At 44.4% G+C, this 12,915-nt stretch overlaps 1 pseudogene across 1 annotated transcript in view; it reads right to left on the bottom strand.

The window, feature by feature from the left end:
* Positions 1-12,915, bottom strand: part of LOC114598728 (very-long-chain enoyl-CoA reductase-like) — a 29,726-nt pseudogene that overhangs the window by 14,643 nt on the left and 2,168 nt on the right. Inside the window, exons 2-7 of the transcript XR_013392865.1 lie at positions 6,268-6,318; positions 5,965-6,016; positions 5,547-5,591; positions 2,823-2,926; positions 795-910; positions 568-673 (exon numbers count right to left, since the gene is read on the bottom strand). The product of XR_013392865.1 is annotated as a very-long-chain enoyl-CoA reductase-like (transcript). The remainder of the gene's footprint in view (positions 1-567; positions 674-794; positions 911-2,822; positions 2,927-5,546; positions 5,592-5,964; positions 6,017-6,267; positions 6,319-12,915) is intronic.

Here is a 12,915-nt window from a genome sequence, read left to right as displayed (position 1 = left end):
ACAGGGGGGCCGTCATTTTCAACAACAGGCCTCCATCAAGTGTCAAGCCCAGTTCCAGCTTGTTTGCTGCAATAAGCCCACTAGCTCCCTAGATAGAGCTGAAAGTAAGCTCAGGAGAATAGGAAGCTGTTTTAGATGGGCCAGTGGCCTGGTGCCATATAACTCAGAACTGTATACAAGGACTGGCAGAGGCTCCCCCTGATTTCCCAGCCCTAGCTGGAGAAGCTGGGGATTGAACCCGGGACCTTTGCTATGCAAAACACTGAGCTGAGGAAACTCACACTGTCAAGGAGGGCCTTTGTGCTTGGCTAGAAGGGATTAAGTGGCTATAGAGAAACAGTCGGAGAAAAAACTATGGAAGAAATAAAAATGGTAATGTGGAAAAAACAAGCTTCAGTAGTGAGGTGTTAATGTTAACAGGTCACATCGATGTTAACATTGTGAGTGGCAGGAGGCAACACCGCACCCCGAAAGCCGTGCCAAGGGTTTGGTGACTGCCGTGCTGAAGGTGGCGGCCAGATCTGAATTTTACAGAAGGGCTGTGAGTAGATTGTGTGGCAAATTTACCTTAACAATATTCCTCAGTGGCATAGTCCCATGGGAGAACCGATGAACAAATATTGTTTCAATCAACCTTTTGATGTAGTGGAAAGAATGGCAGATACATGCCAAGCTAGAAACAGCAAGATAAAAGCGTTTCAGAAAGCTAGAGAGACAAATACGGCAAGACATTTCGGAATAAAGTTGCGGCAAACCCAAGAATTAAATCCTCCGGCCTTAGAAGTGCGACTTACTTAACTACGGGGTGCCGGCTCGAGGGAAACCTGTCATCCAGGCCATAGATAAAAGGCATACGGAAATAAAACGCAAAATAGATGAACAATGGGCCCGTATATTCTATCAAGAATACCTGCAAAAAAGAGAGAGGTTGTTAGGTGGTTACCACGGCAATTCTCAGCAGCACTGGATGCCAGGGAAAGGGAAACTGAGGTCCCCAATATGGCACCTGTGGGGACCCTCAGACATGGCACCTGTCAAGGCCCCTTCCCCTTTATTTAGGTGTGTATTGGTGGGCAGGTTGCTTGTTTTGAGGGAGGTTGTTGTCTTGCTTTCTTGTCTGTTGTTTTTCACGGGTGGATATATAGCTGGTTTTGTCTGTTTTGGGGGGAGGCAGGCATTTTGTCTGTTTTTTTGGGGGGAGGAATAGGCATTTTTGGGTTTATGGGTTTATGGGGGGGAGGGTCCTGAGAATCAAAAGATATTCAAGTAGGCCCCTGGGGCAAACAATTAAAAAATGGGGGGGCTGCTTTAGTCAATATGTTGGCCATGGCTTGGTTCCTTACGCCAACACTATATGCTGTTATTCCAATCAGTACGGATCTCCAAGAAGAATTTGCTATTTCATACACACAGTTTGTGCCAGGATTTTATCCCTATCTATACAAAACAACATTGAAGTGGGCATACAGCATGGATTGGATGAACGCCCCCAAAAGTCAGGCAGCTTTACAAGGTCCTGTATGATTTTTTGTGGGGTGGGGACTGAGAATTTGGCGTGTGAGTAATCTAAGCTGCTGCTTAAGGAATTATGTAGCCTTTGTGTCTCTGAAGACATGAATTGCAAGTTCTGGTGAAAACTCAGAAACCAGAGCAGAATATCTAGCCGTCAGGCCTTTGGTGCCTTATCCTTCCTCTAAAAAGTGCAAGTAGAATAAGACATGCAAAAATGTTCAAACTGCACGATTCACAGATAACTTGGGTTATCCTGGTAGGATGAAAGGCAGAAGACACCTAGTCCTAAATTTGGCTCCGCATGAGCCACTTACTTCCTCTTAATGCCACGGATTCCAACACATTGCTAGTTCCTTCGCTTCCCCTCCTTCCCCTCTCCCCATGTCCCCTTTCACAGCATGTGCTTATGTTGGAACCCAGCCAAGGAGGCCTCCATCTGTGCAGGAATGTCCAAATGAGAAGAAGCTTGGAGGATGAGAAACAGTTATGCCCAGCAGTAGAGAACTTAGGTGTGAATTATAACATACTATATATATATATAACATACTAAAACACAGGGCATATTAAAGGGGAAGCAGGAAGGTATTGGGGCAGGGGCGGGGGGGGGAGCTTTGAATAGCAAATTCCTTATCTCCTGTTCCCACAGATTCCGGCTTTGCCTTTGTAAAAGCTCCCATGCTAGCTTTTCCAATCAGGCCAATGTGTGTCTTGAACGGGTGTGACAGACAGAAGTCAACTGGGGAAATATCTATGTCCTTATGTCTCGGAAACACTTCACCTGTTGAATTTCTGCAGGCACTGGGGCTCAGTCAGAAAAAAAGGAAGAAGGGACCAGGGTCACTATTCTGTCGCTGACAGTCCTGTTCAATAGGACTGGGACGGGCAGCTGGCCTGCCTCTGGGTCTCTTGCCCTAATTTAGGAAAACCTGATCCCTGTGTTGTTGTTTCTTGCAACACCCCCTAATTGCCATTGCCTTCCACAAGCTGTGTTTTGTCGTGTTGCCAAGCAACCGCGGCTGCTTTGCGATGTGTTCGCCTGCCAAGTATTTGTGGCAATTCTATTCTCCCCCCCCCCCCCGCCACCCTTGGATTCTTCACCCCACCATCTTATAAATCAGACACACACAAAAAAGGAGGGGAGAGCAAACGAGAGAGAAAGACAAAGATGGCAGGGGTGGGGAGAGACTCCTACCAATTGTGCTAGTTGGCAAACCAAAGCACAATTGGGGACTTGATCACCAGTACAAGGAGAAAGTGATGCAAGGATTAATTAAGGCAAACATTGAAACATTCAAGGCATTGAAGCTCACCATTGTCCATCCTATTTGGGGCCCTAGATCTTTAAAATAGAGCGTAGCGGTTGTGCCAACAGGGAGCAGCTGAAGGGCTTCTTCATCCCTCAGTGATTTTCCTTCTGAGAAGAAGAGAGGAAAAATTTAAGGTGCTTGACAGCCAAAGAGGAACGCTGAAGCACATGACTCCTAATCAAAAAGCCTGCATTTCCCGTTGACCTAGTAACACTTTTGCATTTATGGCAATCAGCCTTGGCTGAAATGCAGCTTATTGCTCCAATTAAATTCCATGTTCACTCGGAGCAGGGGGCCTGGGAGTGTGAGAACTATATACAGCCTTACTGACTAGGGTTAGGCGATATCCGGTTTTCAACATTGTGGTTTATCCCCAGCTAAACATTGTGATATATCTGAAATAAGGATGGAGCTATGTAGAGGCATTGGCTGGCTCCAGGGTTTGTCCCATTTTGTGATTTTTGCATAGCCATAGGCGCCGACTCCATGGGGCTTGAGGGGGCCCGAGCCCCCTCAAAAATTCGTTTGGGGGGCTCCGCCCCCCCAATAATCTCCGGTGCCCCTCCAGCAGAGCGCCATCGCCGCCCCTCCCCCAGCCCAAAATGCACAGGGAGGGGCGGGCTGCATGCCTCCTGCCCTCCCTCCCGAGCAAAAGCTCCACCCAATTTCCTTTGGAGCTGATTAATAGGCGCAGCACGCTCTCCCCTATTCGCTCATGAGGAGGCGGCGCCACTTTATTTGCATATTCATGAGCTTATTTATTATTCATGAGCTTTCCCGGGCCCCCCCCAATATTTTTTATAAGTCCGCGTCCCTGTGCATAGCACACAGACACATCATGATTTGTGATATATTGCCAGGTCAAAAATTATGGAACGAGTATCATGATTTGGACTTCAAACCGGTTTGGGAAGATACAAGGATATACTGATCAGCCCTACCACTGACCTGTCTAGTGTAGAACTGACTACTCCCCACATGTAGCAGCTCTCCACTGGCTCGGGCAAGGGTACTGCCCAGTCCCAATACCCCCCCAAAAAACCTTAAACACAAGATGTCAAGAGTTGACTAATGATCCTGAGAAAGGCAAAGCAATAGAACTATGGCCTCTCCCATAAGCACATTGTTTGGAGTAGCTTGAATAGCTGAAGAGATAAAAAGTGTAGCAGTAAGCGTTGAATGACTGTTGTTTTATATATGCACGCATGGTTTTGTCCTGCCCCAGACCAGCTGCAGATGGTAGTAAAGTTGGGCGTCGCCCAAGACCAGAAAAGGACCCGCTGGCCTGACAGCATCGCCATTCTCATTTTGCACAGAGGACTGAACAAGGACATAAGACAGCAAGAGACATTCTCAGCTTGCATGGCCTGCCTCTTCCAGGTTAAGTCCTCGGTCCATCCCTTGAGCTCTGTTTTGCCCAAGCATACATGCGATAAACATGGAGGCAGCCATTGGTCTATCTACAACTGCAGGATTATAGACTTCTCTTGATTGTTGTTGTTATTGTTTAGTCGTGTCCGACTCTTCGTGACCCCATGGACCAGAGTACGCCAGGCACTCCTGTCTCCCATTGCCTCCCACAGTTTGGTCAAAACTCATGCTGGTAGCTTCAAGAACACTGTCCAACCATCTCGTCCTCTGTCATCCCCTTCTTCTTGTGCCCTCAATCTTTCCCAACATCAGGGTCTTTTCCAGGGAGTCTTCTCTTCTCATAAGGTGGCCAAAGTATTTGAGCCTCAGCTTCAGGATCTGTCCTTCCAGTGAGCACTCAGGGCTGATTTCCTTAAGAATGGATAGGTTTGATCTTGCAGTCCATGGGACTCTCAAGAGTCTCCTCCAGCACCATAATTCAAAAGCATCAATTCTCCAGAGATCAGCCTTCTTTATGGTCCAGCTCTCACTTCCATACATCACCAGTACAGCTTTCGCCACTCTTTTGTTGACTATGAGGGCCACTCCATTTCTTTTACGGGATTCTTGCCCACAGTAGTAGATATGATGGTCATCCAAAGTGAATTCGCCCATTCCTGTCCATTTCAGTTCACTTATGCCCAGGATGTCAATATTTATTCTTGCCATCTCATTTTTGACCACATCTAACTTACCCAGGTTCATGGTTCTTACATTCCAGGTTCCCATGCAATATTTTTCTTTACAGCATTCAACTTTCCTTTTGCTTCCATGCATATCCGCAACTGAGTGTCCTTTCGGCTTTGGCCCAGCCGCTTCATCAGCTCTGAATCTACTTGTACTTGTCCTCTGCTCTTCCTCAGTAGCATGTTGGACACCTTCCGACCTGAGGGGCCCATCTTCCAGCGTCATAACTTTTACATGCCTGTTGTCTTTGTCCATGGAGTTTTCTTGGCAGGGATACTGGAGTGGCTTGCCGGTTCCTGCTCCAGGTGGATCACGTTTGGTCAAAACTCTCCACTATGACCTGTCCATCTTGGGTGGCCCTGCACGGCATGGCTCATAGCTTCTCTGAGTTATTCAAACCCCTTCGTCACGGCAAGGCAGTGATCCATGAAGGGGTCTCTTGATTGACAGATCCTTTAACGTTATTGGAGTTTCATAGTTTCTGTGGCTACCAATTAACATTAATACATCTTTTGGATGATACAGCAATATTGTAATGGGGTTTTACATTTCACTATAAACTGCTCCAAGATAAGAAAAGCGGTATTTAAATGAAATAATAAGAATAATACTTCGCTATATAATACTTACTGGGATCAAGCCTTATAGACTGCCTTGAGGGATACCACTGAGGATCTGTAGGGACAAAAAAAAAATCGCACAACTTTAATAATAATAATAATAATAATAATAATAATAATAATAATAATAAAGTCCACTCAGTTTCCTAGCACTGGGGCAGGGATGTCTGTGCCACAAACAGAGAACTTCTGAATTTACAAATATGAGCAAATTACCAAATTGGTGGAAGGGCAACCAAGGAATGGGGGGGGATAACTACTTTTTTGTACAGGTTTACTAGAATTGCTTCAAAGTACATAGAAGAAGATACATGGCTTGTATGACATCAGTGGCGCTCAGGCTCCATGCAATGACATATAATTCAAGCATTTCTGGAAAGCTTCCCTCACTTTTTAAACAGATTCTTTTGAAAAACACACATACTTACATAATTTATGGAACATTAGCCTGATATCACTTATTGTAGCATTTGGCTCAACCTAGGTAACAAAAAATATATATCTATAAGCATGCAGGCATTCAAAAAAAGGCTTTTCAAGCTAATCGGTTCCTTTTTACATTTTAGGAAACAGGAAATTAAGGGTGAGCTTCCCTATCTGTGATATGGAGGAAAATGATGCTGATCCATCTCAAACAGGATGCTTTAAACAATTACTAAGAAAATATAACTAAAGCACACGGATCACTCAAAATTCGGTTAAACTGCAGTAATAACATTATGATTACTTACCTTTTCCAAAAAGCATAATTGTTGCTTTGTCTTCCAATCAAGGATTTCAACCTAAGAGAAAATACCAAGTGAATAAATCAGCTAGAACAATCTCGCCGTGACGGCTTCTTGTAGCTGTGTGAACAGGAAACAGTGATCAGACCAACAGTTGTTAAGCTGGTTGCTAAGCCATATTCTGCAACCAGGGGGTGTACATAAGCTTTTTAGCTTCACAGAATGTTAACTGTAATCCACAAAGTCACTGTAGGATAACAACAGAGTGGCACCGAACTGGCAAGTGGAAATTATTAGGTCTTGGAGAAACCAGGTTTTCAACACCATGATGTATCACCTGTGATGGGATGATGAGCTGCTTGTGCGTAAAATCCTAGTCCCTCAGAGTTTGGCCAAGTCCGCAAACCTCTGCCTACGACGGAGCCCCTCAAGCATGGCTCCGTCAGTCGCTAGCAGAATCCGACAGTGGGCGCTTACGGAATCTCTTCCAGCATAAAAGCTCCTTAACGGAAACACGTCTTCTGGACTCTCTGCGCGACAGTTTCCGGCGAGGAGTGGGTGTCCCTATAGGAGGTCCTGAAACCTCCCCACTATTTTCGCTGGAAGTGTCCCTGAGCCATCCCTCCGACTCACTTTCCCTTGGAGCTCCTTCTCTCCCCCTGCTGGTTCCCTCTTCAGCTGATAAGTTTCTCTCAACCTCTGTGAGCCCTTCCACCTCCTGTCCTTCCTATGGCAGTTCCCTGACATCACCAGACAAAAAATCCGAAATACTGATATATCACAGTGTCTGAAATAAGGATGGAGCTATGTAGAGGCATTGGCTGGCTTCATGGTCCCCCCCCCCCTTGTGATTTTTGAATAGCATACACACACATCATGATTTGTGATATATTGCCAGGTCAAAAATCATGAAACCAGTGTCATGACATGGACTTGAAACCAGTTTTGGACAATTTATCGCCCTGCTCTAATTCACATCATGATTCGCAGTATATTGCCAGGCCAAAAACTATGAAACCGGTATCACAATATGGACTTGAAACTGGTTTCTCATGATATATGAAAATTATCCATGCTGTGCTAAGGATCCTGCAGCACTGAAGAAATAAGCACATGCTGTTGTGCCAATGTAGTGTCTGGAATGGTGTAAGGAAGTTAATCCATTCTATGCACCATTTCCAGCCATATTTGCATTGTATATGAACTTGGTGTAACAGTGCCCTTGCTAGTGCTAATTATTATAGAATCATAGAATTGTAGAGTTGGAAGGGACCCTCTAGCCCAGGCATGTCCAAAGTCAGTTTCGAGGGCATAATCCCAGCTCAACAACTTTCAACTTTGGGGTAAAATCCTTAAAAAAGGTTAACTTTGACTTCATCAAATCTGGCCCTCTTTGAAAAGTTTGGACACCACTGTGTCTAGTCCAACCCCCTGCAATGCTAGAACAGAGATGTTATAGCGCCCTATCTTGTCACCACCATGTTCCAGATGGTTCCACCACGTTCCAGGTGGTTCCTTGACTCAGTGAACTTTTACATCAGCTTGATATGTCATTGCATCCCACCCTGAAATTTTATTTGCTGAGGAAGCAAATTCAATGGAGCTTATTTCTGGGGAGACATGTATACCATATTACATAGGAATGCACTGCATGTATACTATTGTTACAGGAGTGGTATTTCCCCCCCCCCTCATGAATTAGACCACATTTCTTTAGTACAGCATACAGTGGTACCTTGGTTCTCAAACTCAATCTGTTCCGGGAGTCCGTTCAATGCCCGAAACCATTCAAAAACTAAGGTGTGGCTTCCGATTGGCTGCAGGAGCTTACTGCACTTAATCGGAAGCTGCGTCAGACGTTCGGCTTCCGAAAAACGTTTGCAAACCAGGATACTTACTTCTGGGTTTGCAGCGTTCGGGAGCCGATTTGTTCAACAACTAAGCCATTCGAGAATCAAGGTACCACTGTACAACGTATTTTCCCAATGAACCGCTAAGTCAAATTATGCTGCTTTGAGTATGCAATGGTGTAAGTGAGACATAAACCTTGAAATAATTAAATTTATCAAATGCTCATAGACAGGGCTTTTTTTAAAAAAGTTGGAACTTGCCAGAAATCAGGCACCTCTCAGGTGGACGCTATTGCCAGTCTAAGAGAACAAAGGGAGGTTTTCATGGTGAGTTCTGGAACTTCTTTTTTCTAGAAATGACATTTGTTTAAAAGCTGTAAGAGCAATTGCAGGAATAGGTAAAGGGACCCCTGACCATTAGGTCCAGTCATGACCGACTCTGGGGTTGCAGCGTTTATCTCGCTTTATTGGCCGAGGGAGCCGACGTACAGCTTCCGGGTCATGTGGCCAGCATGACTAAGCCACTTCTGGCGAACCAGAGCAGCGCACGGAAATGCCGTTTACCTTCCTGCCGGAGCGGTACCTATTTATCTACTTGCACTTTGACATGCTTTCGAACTGCTAGGTTGGCAGGAGCAGGGACCGAGCAACGGGAGCTCACCCTGTCGCGGGGATTTGAACCGCCGACCTTCTGATCGGCAAGTCCTAGGCTCTGTGGTGTAACCCACAGCGCCACCCACGTGTGGGCCTAATTACCACCTCTTCCCATTTATGGTTCGCCACTTAGATCTCAGCCCTTTCCTGTTGCTAGATTGTCCTACTTGCTACTTACAAACAAATACCATATTGATCCGCACCCAAAAAAAAATCACTCATGAGAAAAATGTTTACTTTGCAATCTATGAACAAGCAGGCTGGGATAAGAGCAGTGCAAAATGAATTAATCCTGCCTGTGCTGTTATAAAGTGCTTGTGTAAGTGAGCCTCCTTTTGATTTAATTAGAGCAAGAGCATTAATTTCTCCTTATACCCCAAGCACCTGATTACTTCTTAGTAGTCAAATTAATCTTTCCAAGCATTTCTCCATGTAAGTCTATTTTCAGATCAAAATTCCTCTGCCAGAGTTGGCAATAAACCATGCCAGGGAACTATTTCTTTGCAATTGTCTGTTGCCAAGCAGCAGCACTGGAGGAAATACAAACAGATGCTTGACTGGAACAGTTAGATGAGCATCCACTGAAGTTTATCGAATAGAACAACATCTGCAAAAGACCATCTGGTTGTGCAGGGATCACTACTCACACAATGCACATGCACACACACAACTGTATATGCAAAGGTGCCCCTTTGTAGACTGTCTAGATCACACAAATGTAATTTCATAGGTATACAGTAGTGGGCTTTTCCTGTTCTAAGGTACACTGCAATAGCTGCTGCTTGCAAACTTTATAAAACAATGCCACAGTGTGGAACAAGCATCTTAACATTCACCCACACACCCAGACTCTCTTTGCCTTGGGTTCCCAAGTGCCCTCTCTGCATTGTACCATGTGTAGCAATGGAACCGAAACCCGAGAAAGCATACGATTCCAACCAACCCTTACATGCTCCCAGATTCCCGCCTCATGCGCCAGCAATGTCCTGATGGAATACGGGTTACCTGGTACCTGCCAGCCTAGTTTTGTACCTCATTGGCACAGGGGGAAACCAGTTAGAAGCCATTCGCGTTGGCACAGTTCAGGGGAACAACCCTTTCCTACACAGGACGGGAATGTAAGAAATTTGGCTGTGTCTTCATTTTTTAAAACTGCTGTTTTGGAAAACACAATTTGAGCCACCTCTCTCTAAAAAAAAAAAAAAAATCGAAGTTGCTATTCATCCCAGAAGCTACGTGACTCAGCATAGCTGTCACCGCTTAAAACTGCTATTTCTCCAATAACTCTAGCCCACCAATGATAGCAAACAGCTTTCCAAATAACTCAGCAAAACAAGAACAACAACCCACTAGTATCAGTTAGGGTGGCAGGGGGGATAAATTATTGAGGAAGAGCTTGCTTTTTATTCATCAAGTACAAATGCTTTTCTTTCGGAAAGAAATGTGTGCACTGGAATGACCTATTTCCAAGCCTAGGGTGGATGCAAAAGCCCTCCAAGGAAGCCAACACAGTGAATTCCTGCTCATTTAATATTAGTACTTCTCATAATTTGCCTTTGGACTCTGTAAAGCAGACCTACCCATGCCAAAATGCAGCCCAAACATGGCAACTCACCAGGCCTCTAGAAGACTCCTATTTTTCCTGGTTGTCTGGACTCCGAAAACAGGGCACTTGTCAAGGGCCTGGCAAGTCACAATACATGACTGGTGGGTTGTGTTCAACCGGGTTGGTTGGAGGTTATGCCAGGTCTCCTGCAGAGAGGCTTTCTTTGCAAGACACATGCTTATTAATTTTTATATTGTGCTATCCAGAATACAGTGGTACCTCTGGTTGCGAACGGGATCCATTCCGGAGGCCCGTTCACAACATGAAAAGAGCGCAACCCGCAGTCGTGATTTGCCGCTTCTGTGCGTGACGTCATTTTGCGCGTCTGTGCATGCGCAAGCGGCGAAACCCGGAAGTAACCCTTTCTGGTACTTCTGGGTCACCGCGGGACGTAACCTGAAAGAACGTAACATGAAGCGGACATAACCAGAGGTATGACTGTGTAAGATTTCAGAGTCCTGATCTAGACAGCTCCAAACACTACAGATGACTCAAGTTAAGTGCTGCTGCTTGTTGTGACGTGGGGTTTGTGATTTCAGCTCTCTTGACATAATATGCTGGAGTTAGTTCTCTAGTAACACTTCTTTATTAAAGCAAACAAGACTGAGACCTGAGGAGGGAAGAGCTACATTTATAGGGACAGGGAACTAGCTAGAAAGGATACATTTTGGAGGGAACAATATCAGGCAATCACAGTCCTGCCTTTTGGAGGAAACCATTAAGACAGAGGATCCAAATACAGCAGCTTAAATGAACCAATAGTAGCTGTACCCTCTGGAACCAAAAGACAGTTACTTTACCCTAATGCAAATACAGACAATAGTAATAATACAGATATAAAATCCTTTGACTCAATACACAACACTGCTCATAATGTTTTTGACAAAAAACTATTCAATGTATTATTGATGGGTTTGATTCCACACATTATGGGATTGGTCTGCATTATTTAGTTGAGAGGAAAGGCTCATCCCTTTCATGGGTAATTCAGGACTGCGTATCTTATTTGCAGATTACAGGCTATTGTTAAATATCCTGGTAACTTATCTTTCGCTAGTAAAAGAATCTAAACTTTCTGAGCTGCAGAAAGGTAAACAAACAAACAAACAAATCCGAAGCAAGGCACATGCCCAAATGCTGGTCATAAAGGGTGCTTACAGACCGTCACTATTTTGTAGGTGGGATTCAATGGTGTGCCAACAAATTCTGCTTGTGCAATTAATCTGGAGCTCTTGCACATCAAACCCACTCCCAAGAAAAATTAAGGAGCAAAGTGTTGGGGAAATTGTAATGGAAAGTGTGGGATTAACAATTGTTTGAGACAGGAGTGCCTGGCATACTCTGGTCCATGGGGTCACGAAGAGTCGGACACGACTAAACAACTAAACAACAACATTCATCACCATCTAAACAACTGTCTCAAGGCAATTGACTAAAGGTAATTAAAAATCATAATACATTTGAAACAAAACTAAAACCATACAAAGCATGGTTCATTGTTGATTCATTATTGTGCATTCTCTTGCCTCAATTTTTCTTCACGGGTACTGAATATGCCTATCTGCAGAGCATCTATGGACACAGCGTTGGTCCAAAATATGAAATATCTCATGTGCAAGTGCACACTGAACTGAACCACTGCCCTGTGAATTTTTCTTGTTCTCCAGTGTTTTTGCCAACTGTTATTATTTCTGAGTACAAATGTGTAGTATGCACTTCTCTTTGGATCAAGGTCTGAAATAGTTTGTTTTTTTAAGTGGGGTAGGGCACGCAATTAATTTCCAATATTGTTTAGGTCAGTGTTTCCCAACCTTGTGCCTCCAGCTGTTTTTGGCCTACAATTCCCATCATCCCTTGCCACTGGTCTTGCTAGTCAGGGATGATGGGAGTTGTAGGCCAAAAACATCTGGAGGCACAAGGTTGGGAAACACTGGTTTAGGTGCTTTGAAAAATATTCTATACAAGTATTTCAAGATTAGAAGATGAGAACAAACTCACTGTTTTAAGACTGGCCACAGGATGTTATTGCTGTTTTTCTGAAACACCTTAAGTTGTTAAATCACCACGCTCAATTAAGATTACATATGTTCAAATGCAGCTCAGATTGCACAACACAAAACCTGACAAGGCAGGTGGCGGTTTAGTCTTCCAGGAAGTTGCCATCGTTGTGGCCAGTGCAATTTCACCTTCACCTATTAGTCTGAAACAAAATCTATGTTCTATTTTCAGTCATAATATACCCAACCCTCTTATAAGCACAAAAGACACTGTTGTAGCACACTTAGCATGCTAATGAAGGCATGTATAAGATGACAAAGCACAAAATTGGGAGATTTGCTGAAAAGCAGTAGTTTTGCCAATTTCCAAAACAAGCAATGAGAGATTGCTTCAGCACCGCATTAAACAAAATCATGTTTGGGCTTAGTGTGTGGTTTGAACCCAGACAAAACACAAGCCATAAACCATAGGAGAGCATAAACCATAGGAGAGCATAGGGGAACTTTGGTAACCGACAGCCTGAGAGTCCTCCCTACCTCCTGGCAA

Source organism: Podarcis muralis, chromosome 5, assembly GCF_964188315.1.
Source record: "Podarcis muralis chromosome 5, rPodMur119.hap1.1, whole genome shotgun sequence".
Classification (NCBI taxonomy): Eukaryota; Metazoa; Chordata; class Lepidosauria; order Squamata; family Lacertidae; genus Podarcis; species Podarcis muralis.
This window is presented reverse-complemented; position numbering and strand designations above follow the sequence as displayed.